Below are 20,238 nucleotides of genomic sequence, written 5' to 3' on the forward strand. Positions count from 1 at the left end.
ACGTGCAGGCTTCTTTCCAAAGGGCGAGTTGGGCCCCACAGCATCTTGCTTCCAGCTCTTTGGCAAGCTAAGAAACAACTCGCTCTGCACAGTGCTCTTACAGCCTAGTGGGAACATCTCTTCCAAAGGCCTGTGAAACGCAGTTTCTTTGCAGGCCTGATCTGGCTGAAGTAGGACTTCTGCTCTGGGTGTGCTACTTTGCCCTAGAGCTGAAAGGCGCAACTTGCAGGCTTCTTTCCAAAGGGCGAGTTGGGCCCCACAGCATCTTGCTTCCAGCTCTTTGGGAAGCTAAGAAACAACTCGCTCTGCACAGTGCTCTTACAGCCTAGTGGGAACATCTCTTCCAAAGGCCTGTGAAACGCAGTTTCTTTGCAGGCCCGATCTGGCTGAAGTAGGACTTCTGCTCTGGGTGTGCTACTTTGCCCTAGAGCTGAAAGGCACAACGTGCAGGCTTCTTTCCAAAGGGCGAGTTGGGCCCCACAGCATCTTGCTTCCAGCTCTTTGGGAAGCTAAGAAACAACTCGCTCTGCACAGTGCTCTTACAGCCTAGTGGAAACATCTCTTCCAAAGGCCTGTGAAACGCAGTTTCTTTGCAGGCCCGATCTGGCTGAAGTAGGACTTCTGCTCTGGGTGTGCTACTTTGCCCTAGAGCTGAAAGGCACAACGTGCAGGCTTCTTTCCAAAGGGCGAGTTGGGCCCCACAGCATCTTGCTTCCAGCTCTTTGGGAAGGTAAGAAACAACTCGCTCTGCACAGTGCTCTTACAGCCTACCGGGAACATCTCTTCCAAAGGCCTGTGAAACGCAGTTTCTTTGCAGGCCTGATCTGGCTGAAGTAGGACTTCTGCTCTGGGTGTGCTACTTTGCCCTAGAGCTGAAAGGCACAACGTGCAGGCTTCTTTCCAAAGGGCGAGTTGGGCCCCACAGCATCTTGCTTCCAGCTCTTTGGGAAGCTAAGAAACAACTCGCTCTGCACAGTGCTCTTACAGCCTACCGGGAACATCTCTTCCAAAGGCCTGTGAAACGCAGTTTCTTTGCAGGCCTGATCTGGCTGAAGTAGGACTTCTGCTCTGGGTGTGCTACTTTGCCCTAGAGCTGAAAGGCACAACGTGCAGGCTTCTTTCCAAAGGGCGAGTTGGGCCCCACAGCATCTTGCTTCCAGCTCTTTGGGAAGCTAAGAAACAACTCGCTCTGCACAGTGCTCTTACAGCCTACCAGGAACATCTCTTCCAAAGGCCTGTGAAACGCAGTTTCTTTGCAGGCCTGATCTGGCTGAAGTAGGACTTCTGCTCTGGGTGTGCTACTTTGCCCTAGAGCTGAAAGGCACAACGTGCAGGCTTCTTTCCAAAGGGCGAGTTGGGCCCCACAGCATCTTGCTTCCAGCTCTTTGGGAAGCTAAGAAACAACTCGCTCTGCACAGTGCTCTTACAGCCTAGTGGGAACATCTCTTCCAAAGGCCTGTGAAACGCAGTTTCTTTGCAGGCCTGATCTGGCTGAAGTAGGACTTCTGCTCTGGGTGTGCTACTTTGCCCTAGAGCTGAAAGGCACAACGTGCAGGCTTCTTTCCAAAGGGCGAGTTGGGCCCCACAGCATCTTGCTTCCAGCTCTTTGGGAAGCTAAGAAACAACTCGCTCTGCACAGTGCTCTTACAGCCTAGTGGGAACATCTCTTCCAAAGGCCTGTGAAACGCAGTTTCTTTGCAGGCCTGATCTGGCTGAAGTAGGACTTCTGCTCTGGGTGTGCTACTTTGCCCTAGAGCTGAAAGGCACAACGTGCAGGCTTCTTTCCAAAGGGCGAGTTGGGCCCCACAGCATCTTGCTTCCAGCTCTTTGGGAAGGTAAGAAACAACTCGCTCTGCACAGTGCTCTTACAGCCTAGTGGGAACATCTCTTCCAAAGGCCTGTGAAACGCAGTTTCTTTGCAGGCCTGATCTGGCTGAAGTAGGACTTCTGCTCTGGGTGTGCTACTTTGCCCTAGAGCTGAAAGGCACAACGTGCAGGCTTCTTTCCAAAGGGCGAGTTGGGCCCCACAGCATCTTGCTTCCAGCTCTTTGGGAAGCTAAGAAACAACTCGCTCTGCACAGTGCTCTTACAGCCTACCGGGAACATCTCTTCCAAAGGCCTGTGAAACGCAGTTTCTTTGCAGGCCTGATCTGGCTGAAGTAGGACTTCTGCTCTGGGTGTGCTACTTTGCCCTAGAGCTGAAAGGCACAACGTGCAGGCTTCTTTCCAAAGGGCGAGTTGGGCCCCACAGCATCTTGCTTCCAGCTCTTTGGCAAGCTAAGAAACAACTCGCTCTGCACAGTGCTCTTACAGCCTAGTGGGAACATCTCTTCCAAAGGCCTGTGAAACGCAGTTTCTTTGCAGGCCTGATCTGGCTGAAGTAGGACTTCTGCTCTGGGTGTGCTACTTTGCCCTAGAGCTGAAAGGCGCAACTTGCAGGCTTCTTTCCAAAGGGCGAGTTGGGCCCCACAGCATCTTGCTTCCAGCTCTTTGGGAAGCTAAGAAACAACTCGCTCTGCACAGTGCTCTTACAGCCTAGTGGGAACATCTCTTCCAAAGGCCTGTGAAATGCAGTTTCTTTGCAGGCCCGATCTGGCTGAAGTAGGACTTCTGCTCTGGGTGTGCTACTTTGCCCTAGAGCTGAAAGGCACAACGTGCAGGCTTCTTTCCAAAGGGCGAGTTGGGCCCCACAGCATCTTGCTTCCAGCTCTTTGGGAAGCTAAGAAACAACTCGCTCTGCACAGTGCTCTTACAGCCTAGTGGGAACATCTCTTCCAAAGGCCTGTGAAACGCAGTTTCTTTGCAGGCCCGATCTGGCTGAAGTAGGACTTCTGCTCTGGGTGTGCTACTTTGCCCTAGAGCTGAAAGGCACAACGTGCAGGCTTCTTTCCAAAGGGCGAGTTGGGCCCCACAGCATCTTGCTTCCAGCTCTTTGGGAAGCTAAGAAACAACTCGCTCTGCACAGTGCTCTTACAGCCTACCGGGAACATCTCTTCCAAAGGCCTGTGAAACGCAGTTTCTTTGCAGGCCTGATCTGGCTGAAGTAGGACTTCTGCTCTGGGTGTGCTACTTTGCCCTAGAGCTGAAAGGCACAACGTGCAGGCTTCTTTCCAAAGGGCGAGTTGGGCCCCACAGCATCTTGCTTCCAGCTCTTTGGGAAGCTAAGAAACAACTCGCTCTGCACAGTGCTCTTACAGCCTAGTGGGAACATCTCTTCCAAAGGCCTGTGAAACGCAGTTTCTTTGCAGGCCTGATCTGGCTGAAGTAGGACTTCTGCTCTGGGTGTGCTACTTTGCCCTAGAGCTGAAAGGCACAACGTGCAGGCTTCTTTCCAAAGGGCGAGTTGGGCCCCACAGCATCTTGCTTCCAGCTCTTTGGGAAGCTAAGAAACAACTCGCTCTGCACAGTGCTCTTACAGCCTACCGGGAACATCTCTTCCAAAGGCCTGTGAAACGCAGTTTCTTTGCAGGCCTGATCTGGCTGAAGTAGGACTTCTGCTCTGGGTGTGCTACTTTGCCCTAGAGCTGAAAGGCACAACGTGCAGGCTTCTTTCCAAAGGGCGAGTTGGGCCCCACAGCATCTTGCTTCCAGCTCTTTGGGAAGCTAAGAAAAAACTCGCTCTGCACAGTGCTCTTACAGCCTACGGGGAACATCTCTGACAAAGGCCTGTGAAACGCAGTTTCTTTGCAGGCCTGATCTGGCTGAAGTAGGACTTCTGCTCTGGGTGTGCTACTTTGCCCTAGAGCTGAAAGGCACAACGTGCAGGCTTCTTTCCAAAGGGTGAGTTGGGCCCCACAGCATCTTGCTTCCAGCTCTTTGGGAAGCTAAGAAACAACTCGCTCTGCACAGTGCTCTTACAGCCTACCGGGAACATCTCTTCCAAAGGCCTGTGAAACGCAGTTTCTTTGCAGGCCTGATCTGGCTGAAGTAGGACTTCTGCTCTGGGTGTGCTACTTTGCCCTAGAGCTGAAAGGCACAACGTGCAGGCTTCTTTCCAAAGGGCGAGTTGGGCCCCACAGCATCTTGCTTTCACCTCTTTGGGAAGCTAAGAAACAACTCGCTCTGCACAGTGCTCTTACAGCCTACCGGGAACATGTCTTCCAAAGGCCTGTGAAACGCAGTTTCTTTGCAGGCCTGATCTGGCTGAAGTAGGACTTCTGCTCTGGGTGTGCTACTTTGCCCTAGAGCTGAAAGGCACAACGTGCAGGCTTCTTTCCAAAGGGCGAGTTGGGCCCCACAGCATCTTGCTTCCAGCTCTTTGGGAAGCTAAGAAACAACTCGCTCTGCACAGTGCTCTTACAGCCTACCGGGAACATCTCTTCCAAAGGCCAGTGAAACGCAGTTTCTTTGCAGGCCTGATCTGGCTGAAGTAGGACTTCTGCTCTGGGTGTGCTACTTTGCCCTAGAGCTGAAAGGCACAACGTGCAGGCTTCTTTCCAAAGGGCGAGTTGGGCCCCACAGCATCTTGCTTCCAGCTCTTTGGGAAGCTAAGAAACAACTCGCTCTGCACAGTGCTCTTACAGCCTAGTGGGAACATCTCTTCCAAAGGCCTGTGAAACGCAGTTTCTTTGCAGGCCTGATCTGGCTGAAGTAGGACTTCTGCTCTGGGTGTGCTACTTTGCCCTAGAGCTGAAAGGCACAACGTGCAGGCTTCTTTCCAAAGGGCGAGTTGGGCCCCACAGCATCTTGCTTCCAGCTCTTTGGGAAGCTAAGAAACAACGCGCTCTGCACAGTGCTCTTACAGCCTAGTGGGAACATCTCTTCCAAAGGCCTGTGAAACGCAGTTTCTTTGCAGGCCTGATCTGGCTGAAGTAGGACTTCTGCTCTGGGTGTGCTACTTTGCCCTAGAGCTGAAAGGCACAACGTGCAGGCTTCTTTCCAAAGGGCGAGTTGGGCCCCACAGCATCTTGCTTCCAGCTCTTTGGGAAGCTAAGAAACAACTCGCTCTGCACAGTGCTCTTACAGCCTAGTGGGAACATCTCTTCCAAAGGCCTGTGAAACGCAGTTTCTTTGCAGGCCTGATCTGGCTGAAGTAGGACTTCTGCTCTGGGTGTGCTACTTTGCCCTAGAGCTGAAAGGCACAACGTGCAGGCTTCTTTCCAAAGGGCGAGTTGGGCCCCACAGCATCTTGCTTCCAGCTCTTTGGGAAGGTAAGAAACAACTCGCTCTGCACAGTGCTCTTACAGCCTACCAGGAACATCTCTTCCAAAGGCCTGTGAAACGCAGTTTCTTTGCAGGCCTGATCTGGCTGAAGTAGGACTTCTGCTCTGGGTGTGCTACTTTGCCCTAGAGCTGAAAGGCACAACGTGCAGGCTTCTTTCCAAAGGGCGAGTTGGGCCCCACAGCATCTTGCTTCCAGCTCTTTGGGAAGCTAAGAAACAGCTCGCTCTGCACAGTGCTCTTACAGCCTACCGGGAACATCTCTTCCAAAAGCCTGTGAAACGCAGTTTGTTTGCAGGCCTGATCTGGCTGAAGTAGGACTTCTGCTCTGGGTGTGCTACTTTGCCCTAGAGCTGAAAGGCACAACGTGCAGGCTTCTTTCCAAAGGGCGAGTTGGGCCCCACAGCATCTTGCTTCCAGCTCTTTGGGAAGCTAAGAAACAACTCGCTCTGCACAGTGCTCTTACAGCCTAGTGGGAACATCTCTTCCAAAGGCCTGTGAAACGCAGTTTCTTTGTAGGCCTGATCTGGCTGAAGTAGGACTTCTGCTCTGGGTGTGCTACTTTGCCCTAGAGCTGAAAGGCACAACGTGCAGGCTTCTTTCCAAAGGGCGAGTTGGGCCCCACAGCATCTTGCTTCCAGCTCTTTGGGAAGGTAAGAAACAACTCGCTCTGCACAGTGCTCTTACAGCCTACCAGGAACATCTCTTCCAAAGGCCTGTGAAACGCAGTTTCTTTGCAGGCCTGATCTGGCTGAAGTAGGACTTCTGCTCTGGGTGTGCTACTTTGCCCTACAGCTGAAAGGCACAACGTGCAGGCTTCTTTCCAAAGGGCGAGTTGGGCCCCACAGCATCTTGCTTCCAGCTCTTTGGGAAGGTAAGAAACAACTCGCTCTGCACAGTGCTCTTACAGCCTACCAGGAACATCTCTTCCAAAGGCCTGTGAAACGCAGTTTCTTTGCAGGCCTGATCTGGCTGAAGTAGGACTTCTGCTCTGGGTGTGCTACTTTGCCCTAGAGCTGAAAGGCACAACGTGCAGGCTTCTTTCCAAAGGGCGAGTTGGGCCCCACAGCATCTTGCTTCCAGCTCTTTGGGAAGCTAAGAAACAACTCGCTCTGCACAGTGCTCTTACAGCCTAGTGGGAACATCTCTTCCAAAGGCCTGTGAAACGCAGTTTCTTTGCAGGCCTGATCTGGCTGAAGTAGGACTTCTGCTCTGGGTGTGCTACTTTGCCCTAGAGCTGAAAGGCACAACGTGCAGGCTTCTTTCCAAAGGGCGAGTTGGGCCCCACAGCATCTTGCTTCCAGCTCTTTGGGAAGCTAAGAAACAACTCGCTCTGCACAGTGCTCTTACAGCCTAGTGGGAACATCTCTTCCAAAGGCCTGTGAAACGCAGTTTCTTTGCAGGCCTGATCTGGCTGAAGTAGGACTTCTGCTCTGGGTGTGCTACTTTGCCCTAGAGCTGAAAGGCACAACGTGCAGGCTTCTTTCCAAAGGGCGAGTTGGGCCCCACAGCATCTTGCTTCCAGCTCTTTGGGAAGGTAAGAAACAACTCGCTCTGCACAGTGCTCTTACAGCTTACCAGGAACATCTCTTCCAAAGGCCTGTGAAACGCAGTTTCTTTGCAGGCCTGATCTGGCTGAAGTAGGACTTCTGCTCTGGGTGTGCTACTTTGCCCTAGAGCTGAAAGGCACAACGTGCAGGCTTCTTTCCAAAGGGCGAGTTGGGCCCCACAGCATCTTGCTTCCAGCTCTTTGGGAAGCTAAGAAACAACTCGCTCTGCACAGTGCTCTTACAGCCTAGTGGGAACATCTCTTCCAAAGGCCTGTGAAACGCAGTTTCTTTGCAGGCCTGATCTGGCTGAAGTAGGACTTCTGCTCTGGGTGTGCTACTTTGCCCTAGAGCTGAAAGGCACAACGTGCAGGCTTCTTTCCAAAGGGCGAGTTGGGCCCCACAGCATCTTGCTTCCAGCTCTTTGGGAAGCTAAGAAACAACTCGCTCTGCACAGTGCTCTTACAGCCTACCGGGAACATCTCTTCCAAAGGCCTGTGAAACGCAGTTTCTTTGCAGGCCTGATCTGGCTGAAGTAGGACTTCTGCTCTGGGTGTGCTACTTTGCCCTAGAGCTGAAAGGCACAACGTGCAGGCTTCTTTCCAAAGGGCGAGTTGGGCCCCACAGCATCTTGCTTCCAGCTCTTTGGGAAGCTAAGAAACAACTCGCTCTGCACAGTGCTCTTACAGCCTAGTGGGAACATCTCTTCCAAAGGCCTGTGAAACGCAGTTTCTTTGCAGGCCTGATCTGGCTGAAGTAGGACTTCTGCTCTGGGTGTGCTACTTTGCCCTAGAGCTGAAAGGCACAACGTGCAGGCTTCTTTCCAAAGGGCGAGTTGGGCCCCACAGCATCTTGCTTCCAGCTCTTTGGGAAGCTAAGAAACAACTCGCTCTGCACAGTGCTCTTACAGCCTAGTGGGAACATCTCTTCCAAAGGCCTGTGAAACGCAGTTTCTTTGCAGGCCTGATCTGGCTGAAGTAGGACTTCTGCTCCGGGTGTGCTACTTTGCCCTAGAGCTGAAAGGCACAACGTGCAGGCTTCTTTCCAAAGGGCGAGTTGGGCCCCACAGCATCTTGCTTCCAGCTCTTTGGGAAGGTAAGAAACAACTCGCTCTGCACAGTGCTCTTACAGCCTACCGGGAACATCTCTTCCAAAGGCCTGTGAAACGCAGTTTCTTTGCAGGCCTGATCTGGCTGAAGTAGGACTTCTGCTCTGGGTGTGCTACTTTGCCCTAGAGCTGAAAGGCACAACGTGCAGGCTTCTTTCCAAAGGGCGAGTTGGGCCCCACAGCATCTTGCTTCCAGCTCTTTGGGAAGCTAAGAAACAACTCGCTCTGCACAGTGCTCTTACAGCCTACGGGGAACATCTCTTCCAAAGGCCTGTGAAACGCAGTTTCTTTGCAGGCCCGATCTGGCTGAAGTAGGACTTCTGCTCTGGGTGTGCTACTTTGCCCTAGAGCTGAAAGGCACAACGTGCAGGCTTCTTTCCAAAGTGCGAGTTGGGCCCCACAGCATCTTGCTTCCAGCTCTTTGGGAAGCTAAGAAACAACTCGCTCTGCACAGTGCTCTTACAGCCTAGTGGGAACATCTCTTCCAAAGGCCTGTGAAACGCAGTTTCTTTGCAGGCCCGATCTGGCTGAAGTAGGACTTCTGCTCTGGGTGTGCTACTTTGCCCTAGAGCTGAAAGGCACAACGTGCAGGCTTCTTTCCAAAGGGCGAGTTGGGCCCCACAGCATCTTGCTTCCAGCTCTTTGGGAAGCTAAGAAACAACTCGCTCTGCACAGTGCTCTTACAGCCTACCGGGAACATCTCTTCCAAAGGCCTGTGAAACGCAGTTTCTTTGCAGGCCTGATCTGGCTGAAGTAGGACTTCTGCTCTGGGTGTGCTACTTTGCCCTAGAGCTGAAAGGCACAACGTGCAGGCTTCTTTCCAAAGGGCGAGTTGGGCCCCACAGCATCTTGCTTCCAGCTCTTTGGGAAGCTAAGAAACAACTCGCTCTGCACAGTGCTCTTACAGCCTAGTGGGAACATCTCTTCCAAAGGCCTGTGAAACGCAGTTTCTTTGCAGGCCTGATCTGGCTGAAGTAGGACTTCTGCTCTGGGTGTGCTACTTTGCCCTAGAGCTGAAAGGCACAACGTGCAGGCTTCTTTCCAAAGGGCGAGTTGGGCCCCACAGCATCTTGCTTCCAGCTCTTTGGGAAGCTAAGAAACAACTCGCTCTGCACAGTGCTCTTACAGCCTAGTGGGAACATCTCTTCCAAAGGCCTGTTAAACGCAGTTTCTTTGCAGGCCTGATCTGGCTGAAGTAGGACTTCTGCTCTGGGTGTGCTACTTTGCCCTAGAGCTGAAAGGCACAACGTGCAGGCTTCTTTCCAAAGGGCGAGTTGGGCCCCACAGCATCTTGCTTCCAGCTCTTTGGGAAGGTAAGAAACAACTCGCTCTGCACAGTGCTCTTACAGCCTACCAGGAACATCTCTTCCAAAGGCCTGTGAAACGCAGTTTCTTTGCAGGCCTGATCTGGCTGAAGTAGGACTTCTGCTCTGGGTGTGCTACTTTGCCCTAGAGCTGAAAGGCACAACGTGCAGGCTTCTTTCCAAAGGGCGAGTTGGGCCCCACAGCATCTTGCTTCCAGCTCTTTGGGAAGCTAAGAAACAACTCGCTCTGCACAGTGCTCTTACAGCCAACCGGGAACATCTCTTCCAAAGGCCTGTGAAACGCAGTTTCTTTGCAGGCCTGATCTGGCTGAAGTAGGACTTCTGCTCTGGGTGTGCTACTTTGCCCTACAGCTGAAAGGCACAACGTGCAGGCTTCTTTCCAAAGGGCGAGTTGGGCCCCACAGCATCTTGCTTCCAGCTCTTTGGGAAGCTAAGAAACAACTCGCTCTGCACAGTGCTCTTACAGCCTAGTGGGAACATCTCTTCCAAAGGCCTGTGAAACGCAGTTTCTTTGCAGGCCTGATCTGGCTGAAGTAGGACTTCTGCTCTGGGTGTGCTACTTTGCCCTAGAGCTGAAAGGCACAACGTGCAGGCTTCTTTCCAAAGGGCGAGTTGGGCCCCACAGCATCTTGCTTCCAGCTCTTTGGGAAGCTAAGAAACAACTCGCTCTGCACAGTGATCTTACAGCCTAGTGGGAACATCTCTTCCAAAGGCCTGTGAAACGCAGTTTCTTTGCAGGCCTGATCTGGCTGAAGTAGGACTTCTGCTCTGGGTGTGCTACTTTGCCCTACAGCTGAAAGGCACAACGTGCAGGCTTCTTTCCAAAGGGCGAGTTGGGCCCCACAGCATCTTGCTTCCAGCTCTTTGGGAAGCTAAGAAACAACTCGCTCTGCACAGTGCTCTTACAGCCTAGTGGGAACATCTCTTCCAAAGTCCTGTGAAACGCAGTTTCTTTGCAGGCCTGATCTGGCTGAAGTAGGACTTCTGCTCTGGGTGTGCTACTTTGCCCTAGAGCTGAAAGGCACAACGTGCAGGCTTCTTTCCAAAGGGCGAGTTGGGCCCCACAGCATCTTGCTTCCAGCTCTTTGGGAAGCTAAGAAACAACTCGCTCTGCACAGTGCTCTTACAGCCTAGTGGGAACATCTCTTCCAAAGGCCTGTGAAACGCAGTTTCTTTGCAGGCCTGATCTGGCTGAAGTAGGACTTCTGCTCTGGGTGTGCTACTTTGCCCTAGAGCTGAAAGGCACAACGTGCAGGCTTCTTTCCAAAGGGCGAGTTGGGCCCCACAGCATCTTGCTTCCAGCTCTTTGGGAAGCTAAGAAACAACTCGCTCTGCACAGTGCTCTTACAGCCTAGTGGGAACATCTCTTCCAAAGGCCTGTGAAACGCAGTTTCTTTGCAGGCCTGATCTGGCTGAAGTAGGACTTCTGCTCCGGGTGTGCTACTTTGCCCTAGAGCTGAAAGGCACAACGTGCAGGCTTCTTTCCAAAGGGCGAGTTGGGCCCCACAGCATCTTGCTTCCAGCTCTTTGGGAAGGTAAGAAACAACTCGCTCTGCACAGTGCTCTTACAGCCTACCGGGAACATCTCTTCCAAAGGCCTGTGAAACGCAGTTTCTTTGCAGGCCTGATCTGGCTGAAGTAGGACTTCTGCTCTGGGTGTGCTACTTTGCCCTAGAGCTGAAAGGCACAACGTGCAGGCTTCTTTCCAAAGGGCGAGTTGGGCCCCACAGCATCTTGCTTCCAGCTCTTTGGGAAGCTAAGAAACAACTCGCTCTGCACAGTGCTCTTACAGCCTACGGGGAACATCTCTTCCAAAGGCCTGTGAAACGCAGTTTCTTTGCAGGCCCGATCTGGCTGAAGTAGGACTTCTGCTCTGGGTGTGCTACTTTGCCCTAGAGCTGAAAGGCACAACGTGCAGGCTTCTTTCCAAAGTGCGAGTTGGGCCCCACAGCATCTTGCTTCCAGCTCTTTGGGAAGCTAAGAAACAACTCGCTCTGCACAGTGCTCTTACAGCCTAGTGGGAACATCTCTTCCAAAGGCCTGTGAAACGCAGTTTCTTTGCAGGCCCGATCTGGCTGAAGTAGGACTTCTGCTCTGGGTGTGCTACTTTGCCCTAGAGCTGAAAGGCACAACGTGCAGGCTTCTTTCCAAAGGGCAAGTTGGGCCCCACAGCATCTTGCTTCCAGCTCTTTGGGAAGCTAAGAAACAACTCGCTCTGCACAGTGCTCTTACAGCCTACTGGGAACATCTCTTCCAAAGGCCTGTGAAACGCAGTTTCTTTGCAGGCCTGATCTGGCTGAAGTAGGACTTCTGCTCTGGGTGTGCTACTTTGCCCTAGAGCTGAAAGGCACAACGTGCAGGCTTCTTTCCAAAGGGCGAGTTGGGCCCCACAGCATCTTGCTTCCAGCTCTTTGGGAAGCTAAGAAACAACTCGCTCTGCACAGTGCTCTTACAGCCTAGTGGGAACATCTCTTCCAAAGGCCTGTGAAACGCAGTTTCTTTGCAGGCCTGATCTGGCTGAAGTAGGACTTCTGCTCTGGGTGTGCTACTTTGCCCTAGAGCTGAAAGGCACAACGTGCAGGCTTCTTTCCAAAGGGCGAGTTGGGCCCCACAGCATCTTGCTTCCAGCTCTTTGGGAAGCTAAGAAACAACTCGCTCTGCACAGTGCTCTTACAGCCTACCGGGAACATCTCTTCCAAAGGCCTGTGAAACGCAGTTTCTTTGCAGGCCTGATCTGGCTGAAGTAGGACTTCTGCTCTGGGTGTGCTACTTTGCCCTAGAGCTGAAAGGCACAACGTGCAGGCTTCTTTCCAAAGGGCGAGTTGGGCCCCACAGCATCTTGCTTCCAGCTCTTTGGGAAGGTAAGAAACAACTCGCTCTGCACAGTGCTCTTACAGCCTACCAGGAACATCTCTTCCAAAGGCCTGTGAAACGCAGTTTCTTTGCAGGCCTGATCTGGCTGAAGTAGGACTTCTGCTCTGGGTGTGCTACTTTGCCCTAGAGCTGAAAGGCACAACGTGCAGGCTTCTTTCCAAAGGGCGAGTTGGGCCCCACAGCATCTTGCTTCCAGCTCTTTGGGAAGCTAAGAAACAACTCGCTCTGCACAGTGCTCTTACAGCCAACCGGGAACATCTCTTCCAAAGGCCTGTGAAACGCAGTTTCTTTGCAGGCCTGATCTGGCTGAAGTAGGACTTCTGCTCTGGGTGTGCTACTTTGCCCTACAGCTGAAAGGCACAACGTGCAGGCTTCTTTCCAAAGGGCGAGTTGGGCCCCACAGCATCTTGCTTCCAGCTCTTTGGGAAGCTAAGAAACAACTCGCTCTGCACAGTGCTCTTACAGCCTAGTGGGAACATCTCTTCCAAAGGCCTGTGAAACGCAGTTTCTTTGCAGGCCTGATCTGGCTGAAGTAGGACTTCTGCTCTGGGTGTGCTACTTTGCCCTAGAGCTGAAAGGCACAACGTGCAGGCTTCTTTCCAAAGGGCGAGTTGGGCCCCACAGCATCTTGCTTCCAGCTCTTTGGGAAGCTAAGAAACAACTCGCTCTGCACAGTGATCTTACAGCCTAGTGGGAACATCTCTTCCAAAGGCCTGTGAAACGCAGTTTCTTTGCAGGCCTGATCTGGCTGAAGTAGGACTTCTGCTCTGGGTGTGCTACTTTGCCCTACAGCTGAAAGGCACAACGTGCAGGCTTCTTTCCAAAGGGCGAGTTGGGCCCCACAGCATCTTGCTTCCAGCTCTTTGGGAAGCTAAGAAACAACTCGCTCTGCACAGTGCTCTTACAGCCTAGTGGGAACATCTCTTCCAAAGTCCTGTGAAACGCAGTTTCTTTGCAGGCCTGATCTGGCTGAAGTAGGACTTCTGCTCTGGGTGTGCTACTTTGCCCTAGAGCTGAAAGGCACAACGTGCAGGCTTCTTTCCAAAGGGCGAGTTGGGCCCCACAGCATCTTGCTTCCAGCTCTTTGGGAAGCTAAGAAACAACTCGCTCTGCACAGTGCTCTTACAGCCTAGTGGGAACATCTCTTCCAAAGGCCTGTGAAACGCAGTTTCTTTGCAGGCCTGATCTGGCTGAAGTAGGACTTCTGCTCTGGGTGTGCTACTTTGCCCTAGAGCTGAAAGGCACAACGTGCAGGCTTCTTTCCAAAGGGCGAGTTGGGCCCCACAGCATCTTGCTTCCAGCTCTTTGGGAAGCTAAGAAACAACTCGCTCTGCACAGTGCTCTTACAGCCTACCGGGAACATCTCTTCCAAAGGCCTGTGAAACGCAGTTTCTTTGCAGGCCTGATCTGGCTGAAGTAGGACTTCTGCTCTGGGTGTGCTACTTTGCCCTAGAGCTGAAAGGCACAACGTGCAGGCTTCTTTCCAAAGGGCGAGTTGGGCCCCACAGCATCTTGCTTCCAGCTCTTTGGGAAGCTAAGAAAAAACTCGCTCTGCACAGTGCTCTTACAGCCTACGGGGAACATCTCTGACAAAGGCCTGTGAAACGCAGTTTCTTTGCAGGCCTGATCTGGCTGAAGTAGGACTTCTGCTCTGGGTGTGCTACTTTGCCCTAGAGCTGAAAGGCACAACGTGCAGGCTTCTTTCCAAAGGGTGAGTTGGGCCCCACAGCATCTTGCTTCCAGCTCTTTGGGAAGCTAAGAAACAACTCGCTCTGCACAGTGCTCTTACAGCCTACCGGGAACATCTCTTCCAAAGGCCTGTGAAACGCAGTTTCTTTGCAGGCCTGATCTGGCTGAAGTAGGACTTCTGCTCTGGGTGTGCTACTTTGCCCTAGAGCTGAAAGGCACAACGTGCAGGCTTCTTTCCAAAGGGCGAGTTGGGCCCCACAGCATCTTGCTTTCACCTCTTTGGGAAGCTAAGAAACAACTCGCTCTGCACAGTGCTCTTACAGCCTACCGGGAACATGTCTTCCAAAGGCCTGTGAAACGCAGTTTCTTTGCAGGCCTGATCTGGCTGAAGTAGGACTTCTGCTCTGGGTGTGCTACTTTGCCCTAGAGCTGAAAGGCACAACGTGCAGGCTTCTTTCCAAAGGGCGAGTTGGGCCCCACAGCATCTTGCTTCCAGCTCTTTGGGAAGCTAAGAAACAACTCGCTCTGCACAGTGCTCTTACAGCCTACCGGGAACATCTCTTCCAAAGGCCAGTGAAACGCAGTTTCTTTGCAGGCCTGATCTGGCTGAAGTAGGACTTCTGCTCTGGGTGTGCTACTTTGCCCTAGAGCTGAAAGGCACAACGTGCAGGCTTCTTTCCAAAGGGCGAGTTGGGCCCCACAGCATCTTGCTTCCAGCTCTTTGGGAAGCTAAGAAACAACTCGCTCTGCACAGTGCTCTTACAGCCTACGGGGAACATCTCTGACAAAGGCCTGTGAAACGCAGTTTCTTTGCAGGCCTGATCTGGCTGAAGTAGGACTTCTGCTCTGGGTGTGCTACTTTGCCCTAGAGCTGAAAGGCACAACGTGCAGGCTTCTTTCCAAAGGGCGAGTTGGGCCCCACAGCATCTTGCTTCCAGCTCTTTGGGAAGCTAAGAAACAACTCGCTCTGCACAGTGCTCTTACAGCCTAGTGGGAACATCTCTTCCAAAGGCCTGTGAAACGCAGTTTCTTTGCAGGCCTGATCTGGCTGAAGTAGGACTCCTGCTCTGGGTGTGCTACTTTGCCCTAGAGCTGAAAGGCACAACGTGCAGGCTTCTTTCCAAAGGGCGAGTTGGGCCCCACAGCATCTTGCTTCCAGCTCTTTGGGAAGCTAAGAAACAACTCGCTCTGCACAGTGCTCTTACAGCCTAGTGGGAACATCTCTTCCAAAGGCCTGTGAAACGCAGTTTCTTTGCAGGCCTGATCTGGCTGAAGTAGGACTTCTGCTCTGGGTGTGCTACTTTGCCCTAGAGCTGAAAGGCACAACGTGCAGGCTTCTTTCCAAAGGGCGAGTTGGGCCCCACAGCATCTTGCTTCCAGCTCTTTGGGAAGGTAAGAAACAACTCGCTCTGCACAGTGCTCTTACAGCCTACCAGGAACATCTCTTCCAAAGGCCTGTGAAACGCAGTTTCTTTGCAGGCCTGATCTGGCTGAAGTAGGACTTCTGCTCTGGGTGTGCTACTTTGCCCTAGAGCTGAAAGGCACAACGTGCAGGCTTCTTTCCAAAGGGCGAGTTGGGCCCCACAGCATCTTGCTTCCAGCTCTTTGGGAAGCTAAGAAACAACTCGCTCTGCACAGTGCTCTTACGGCCTACCGGGAACATCTCTTCCAAAGGCCTGTGAAACGCAGTTTGTTTGCAGGCCTGATCTGGCTGAAGTAGGACTTCTGCTCTGGGTGTGCTACTTTGCCCTAGAGCTGAAAGGCACAACGTGCAGGCTTCTTTCCAAAGGGCGAGTTGGGCCCCACAGCATCTTGCTTCCAGCTCTTTGGGAAGCTAAGAAACAACTCGCTCTGCACAGTGCTCTTACAGCCTAGTGGGAACATCTCTTCCAAAGGCCTGTGAAACGCAGTTTCTTTGCAGGCCTGATCTGGCTGAAGTAGGACTTCTGCTCTGGGTGTGCTACTTTGCCCTAGAGCTGAAAGGCACAACGTGCAGGCTTCTTTCCAAAGGGCGAGTTGGGCCCCACAGCATCTTGCTTCCAGCTCTTTGGGAAGGTAAGAAACAACTCGCTCTGCACAGTGCTCTTACAGCCTACCAGGAACATCTCTTCCAAAGGCCTGTGAAACGCAGTTTCTTTGCAGGCCTGATCTGGCTGAAGTAGGACTTCTGCTCTGGGTGTGCTACTTTGCCCTAGAGCTGAAAGGCACAACGTGCTGGCTTCTTTCCAAAGGGCGAGTTGGGCCCCACAGCATCTTGCTTCCAGCTCTTTGGGAAGCTAAGAAACAACTCGCTCTGCACAGTGCTCTTACAGCCTGCCGGGAACATCTCTTCCAAAGGCCTGTGAAACGCAGTTTCTTTGCAGGCCTGATCTGGCTGAAGTAGGACTTCTGCTCTGGGTGTGCTACTTTGCCCTAGAGCTGAAAGGCACAACGTGCAGGCTTCTTTCCAAAGGGCGAGTTGGGCCCCACAGCATCTTGCTTCCAGCTCTTTGGGAAGCTAAGAAACAACTCGCTCTGCACAGTGCTCTTACAGCCTAGTGGGAACATCTCTTCCAAAGGCCTGTGAAACGCAGTTTCTTTGCAGGCCTGATCTGGCTGAAGTAGGACTTCTGCTCTGGGTGTGCTACTTTGCCCTAGAGCTGAAAGGCACAACGTGCAGGCTTCTTTCCAAAGGGCGAGTTGGGCCCCACAGCATCTTGCTTCCAGCTCTTTGGGAAGCTAAGAAACAACTCGCTCTGCACAGTGCTCTTACAGCCTAGTGGGAACATCTCTTCCAAAGGCCTGTGAAACGCAGTTTCTTTGCAGGCCTGATCTGGCTGAAGTAGGACTTCTGCTCTGGGTGTGCTACTTTGCCCTAGAGCTGAAAGGCACAACGTGCAGGCTTCTTTCCAAAGGGCGAGTTGGGCCCCACAGCATCTTGCTTCCAGCTCTTTGGGAAGCTAAGAAACAACTCGCTCTGCACAGTGCTCTTACAGCCTACCAGGAACATCTCTTCCAAAGGCCTGTGAAACGCAGTTTCTTTGCAGGCCTGATCTGGCTGAAGTAGGACTTCTGCTCTGGGTGTGCTACTTTGCCCTAGAGCTGAAAGGCACAACGTGCAGGCTTCTTTCCAAAGGGCGAGTTGGGCCCCACAGCATCTTGCTTCCAGCTCTTTGGGAAGCTAAGAAACAACTCGCTCTGCACAGTGCTCTTACAGCCTACCGGGAACATCTCTTCCAAAGGCCTGTGAAACGCAGTTTCTTTGCAGGCCTGATCTGGCTGAAGTAGGACTTCTGCTCTGGGTGTGCTACTTTGCCCTAGAGCTGAAAGGCACAACGTGCAGGCTTCTTTCCAAAGGGCGAGTTGGGCCCCACAGCATCTTGCTTCCAGCTCTTTGGGAAGCTAAGAAACAACTCGCTCTGCACAGTGATCTTACAGCCTAGTGGGAACATCTCTTCCAAAGGCCTGTGAAACGCAGTTTCTTTGCAGGCCTGATCTGGCTGAAGTAGGACTTCTGCTCTGGGTGTGCTACTTTGCCCTACAGCTGAAAGGCACAACGTGCAGGCTTCTTTCCAAAGGGCGAGTTGGGCCCCACAGCATCTTGCTTCCAGCTCTTTGGGAAGCTAAGAAACAACTCGCTCTGCACAGTGCTCTTACAGCCTAGTGGGAACATCTCTTCCAAAGGCCTGTGAAACGCAGTTTCTTTGCAGGCCTGATCTGGCTGAAGTAGGACTTCTGCTCTGGGTGTGCTACTTTGCCCTAGAGCTGAAAGGCACAACGTGCAGGCTTCTTTCCAAAGGGCGAGTTGGGCCCCACAGCATCTTGCTTCCAGCTCTTTGGGAAGCTAAGAAACAACTCGCTCTGCACAGTGCTCTTACAGCCTACCGGGAACATCTCTTCCAAAGGCCTGTGAAACGCAGTTTCTTTGCAGGCCTGATCTGGCTTAAGTAGGACTTCTGCTCTGGGTGTGCTACTTTGCCCTAGAGCTGAAAGGCACAACGTGCAGGCTTCTTTCCAAAGGGCGAGTTGGGCCCCACAGCATCTTGCTTCCAGCTCTTTGGGAAGCTAAGAAACAACTCGCTCTGCACAGTGCTCTTACAGCCTACCGGGAACATCTCTTCCAAAGGCCTGTGAAACGCAGTTTCTTTGCAGGCCTGATCTGGCTGAAGTAGGACTTCTGCTCTTGGTGTGCTACTTTGCCCTAGAGCTGAAAGGCACAACGTGCAGGCTTCTTTCCAAAGGGCGAGTTGGGCCCCACAGCATCTTGCTTCCAGCTCTTTGGGAAGCTAAGAAAAAACTCGCTCTGCACAGTGCTCTTACAGCCTACGGGGAACATCTCTGACAAAGGCCTGTGAAACGCAGTTTCTTTGCAGGCCTGATCTGGCTGAAGTAGGTCTTCTGCTCTGGGTGTGCTACTTTGCCCTAGAGCTGAAAGGCACAACGTGCAGGCTTCTTTCCAAAGGGTGAGTTGGGCCCCACAGCATCTTGCTTCCAGCTCTTTGGGAAGCTAAGAAACAACTCGCTCTGCACAGTGCTCTTACAGCCTACCGGGAACATCTCTGACAAAGGCCTGTGAAACGCAGTTTCTTTGCAGGCCCGATCTGGCTGAAGTAGGACTTCTGCTCTGGGTGTGCTACTTTGCCCTAGAGCTGAAAGGCACAACGTGCAGGCTTCTTTCCAAAGGGCGAGTTGGGCCCCACAGCATCTTGCTTCCAGCTCTTTGGGAAGCTAAGAAACAACTCGCTCTGCACAGTGCTCTTACAGCCTAGTGGGAACATCTCTTCCAAAGGCCTGTGAAACGCAGTTTCTTTGCAGGCCCGATCTGGCTGAAGTAGGACTTCTGCTCTGGGTGTGCTACTTTGCCCTAGAGCTGAAAGGCACAACGTGCAGGCTTCTTTCCAAAGGGCGAGTTGGGCCCCACAGCATCTTGCTTCCAGCTCTTTGGGAAGCTAAGAAACAACTCGCTCTGCACAGTGCTCTTACAGCCTACCGGGAAAATCTCTTCCAAAGGCCTGTGAAACGCAGTTTCTTTGCAGGCCTGATCTGGCTGAAGTAGGACTTCTGCTCTGGGTGTGCTACTTTGCCCTAGAGCTGAAAGGCACAACGTGCAGGCTTCTTTCCAAAGGGCGAGTTGGGCCCCACAGCATCTTGCTTCCAGCTCTTTGGGAAGCTAAGATACAACTCGCTCTGCACAGTGCTCTTACAGCCTAGTGGGAACATCTCTTCCAAAGGCCTGTGAAACGCAGTTTCTTTGCAGGCCCGATCTGGCTGAAGTAGGACTTCTGCTCTGGGTGTGCTACTTTGCCCTAGAGCTGAAAGGCACAACGTGCAGGCTTCTTTCCAAAGGGCGAGTTGGGCCCCACAGCATCTTGCTTCCAGCTCTTTGGGAAGCTAAGAAACAACTCGCTCTGCACAGTGCTCTTACAGCCTAGTGGGAACATCTCTTCCATAGGCCTGTGAAACGCAGTTTCTTTGCAGGCCTGATCTGGCTGAAGTAGGACTTCTGCTCTGGGTGTGCTACTTTGCCCTAGAGCTGAAAGGCACAACGTGCAGGCTTCTTTCCAAAGGGCGAGTTGGGCCCCACAGCATCTTGCTTCCAGCTCTTTGGGAAGCTAAGAAACAACTCGCTCTGCACAGTGCTCTTACAGCCTACGGGGAACATCTCTTCCAAAGGCCTGTGAAACGCAGTTTCTTTGCATGCCTGATCTGGCTGAAGTAGGACTTCTGCTCTGGGTGTGCTACTTTGCCCTAGAGCTGAAAGGCACAACGTGCAGGCTTCTTTCCAAAGGGCGAGTTGGGCCCCACAGCATCTTGCTTCCAGCTCTTTGGGAAGCTAAGAAACAACTCGCTCTGCACAGTGCTCTTACAGCCTACCGGGAAGATCTCTTCCAAAGGCCAGTGAAACGCAGTTTCTTTGCAGGCCTGATCTGGCTGAAGTAGGACTTCTGCTCTGGGTGTGCTACTTTGCCCTAGAGCTGAAAGGCACAACGTGCAGGCTTCTTTCCAAAGGGCGAGTTGGGCCCCACAGCATCTTGCTTCCAGCTCTTTGGGAAGCTAAGAAACAACTCGCTCTGCACAGTGCTCTTACAGCCTACGGGGAACATCTCTGACAAAGGCCTGTGAAACGCAGTTTCTTTGCAGGCCTGATCTGGCTGAAGTAGGACTTCTGCTCTGGGTGTGCTACTTTGCCCTAGAGCTGAAAGGCACAACGTGCAGGCTTCTTTCCAAAGGGCGAGTTGGGCCCCACAGCATCTTGCTTCCAGCTCTTTGGGAAGCTAAGAAACAACTCGCTCTGCACAGTGCTCTTACAGCCTATGGGGAATATCTCTTCCAAAGGCCTGTGAAACGCAGTTTCTTTGCAGGCCTGATCTGGCTGAAGTAGGACTTCTGCTCTGGGTGTGCTACTTTGCCCTAGAGCTGAAAGGCACAACTTGCTGACTTCTTTCCAAAGGGCGAGTTGGGCCCCACAGCATCTTGCTTCCAGCTCTTTGGGAAGCTAAGAAACAACTCGCTCTGCACAGTGCTCTTACAGCCTAGTGGGAACATCTCTTCCAAA

This window comes from Equus caballus, chromosome 14 (assembly GCF_041296265.1).
Source record: "Equus caballus isolate H_3958 breed thoroughbred chromosome 14, TB-T2T, whole genome shotgun sequence".
Lineage (NCBI taxonomy): Eukaryota > Metazoa > Chordata > Mammalia > Perissodactyla > Equidae > Equus > Equus caballus.